Source organism: Bombus pyrosoma, unplaced genomic scaffold (genome assembly GCF_014825855.1).
Source record: "Bombus pyrosoma isolate SC7728 unplaced genomic scaffold, ASM1482585v1 HiC_scaffold_4710, whole genome shotgun sequence".
In the NCBI taxonomy this organism is placed as follows: domain Eukaryota; kingdom Metazoa; phylum Arthropoda; class Insecta; order Hymenoptera; family Apidae; genus Bombus; species Bombus pyrosoma.
Genome location: NW_025219969.1, coordinates 15,711 through 16,933, shown reverse-complemented (window position 1 = coordinate 16,933; position 1,223 = coordinate 15,711). Strand labels below are relative to the sequence as shown.

The 1,223-nt window shown below is 29.4% G+C and overlaps 1 long non-coding RNA gene across 1 annotated transcript; it reads left to right on the top strand.

Annotated features, from left to right (window-relative positions):
- LOC122577428 lies at positions 1–1,074 on the top strand. The gene is made up of 3 exons (XR_006320279.1): positions 1–35; positions 334–398; positions 583–1,074. It is a non-coding gene; the product is annotated as an uncharacterized LOC122577428 (long non-coding RNA).
- The last annotated feature ends 149 nt before the right edge of the window (positions 1,075–1,223 follow it).

The following is a 1,223-nucleotide window of genomic DNA, read 5'->3' as shown; positions in this document are numbered from 1 at the left end:
TGGAAAGGACGCAGTGATGCTTCAGAACAAAGCATGTAAGAATCTTTGTATATTGTATTCCAATTAATTTTATTCCTTGTATTTTGCTTTAATTATTCAAAATAACAGAAACAAGTCTGATTTTATACTTTAATATCAGAGTTTCAGTTGTTACAGTAATTAGAGTTCACTAACAATTTAACTTTTTTATTGTTATTAAAGTTTAAGGTATTCATAGAATTCCATATTACGTTATTTAACATTTTTTTGCTGAATCATTACTTAAGTTTCAAAATAAATTATTCACGCATGTATTATTTATATATCTATAAAAAGACATATGTTTTGTTAAAGGTTTATCACTCCTTCTTCCTCCTGCTTCCTGTAAAGGACCTAGTGGTGCTTCAAAAGCCAAGAATGTTAGTAATATGTAAATTATTTAATTCCTATTGCTATGTATTTCAATTTGCTACTACTAATTTGAATATTGTCATTAAAATTTTAATAGAGATTAATAGACATTAATCTTCCACTGCTTTAAATTTTCCAATTAATTAACGTCATATTTAAGAGCAAATTCTAATATTCCATACATTGTTACAGTGTTTTCCATGATGGGATTGCATGACTCCTCCTTGATAACGGTCTTCACGACGACTTTTCCTGGGCTACCATAGCATCGATGACTACGTTCCGTGCATCTTATCGCATGAGTCGCATGCATTTTTGTCCTTCTGGTCACTCAATCATGTCGTAGGACGAAAGGTCCGAATCGACACGGGTGATTGGTTGCATTACGTAGAATTTTTTGCGAGCACAGTGACCACGGGTATTTATTATACCCGTAAGTAGTAACATTTTCTTTTTCTATGTATTATTTATTAGTTCAGGATAGATTTTCTTGCATATCGCGTTTTTGTTTATGTTATTTACATGATAATGAACTATTTTATATTGACAATATTAATAATACTACTAACTGATAAAAATGATATTATATTAACAATTAATTTGAATATTTGTGATTGAAGACATGTATGTTCACTATAATCACTTTTAAAGTTGGAGTGTATTAAAAATGTATATCTACAGAGAGTTGCAATGATTTAATTAAATATTTCGTAGTGATGAAGTCGGATGCCCTCCGACTTCGTTGCATTAAAAATTGCAATTATTACATATTTAATAATAACGATAATAAATCATTTTTTATTTCACCTTCTTTTCTCTGATGGCACTATCAC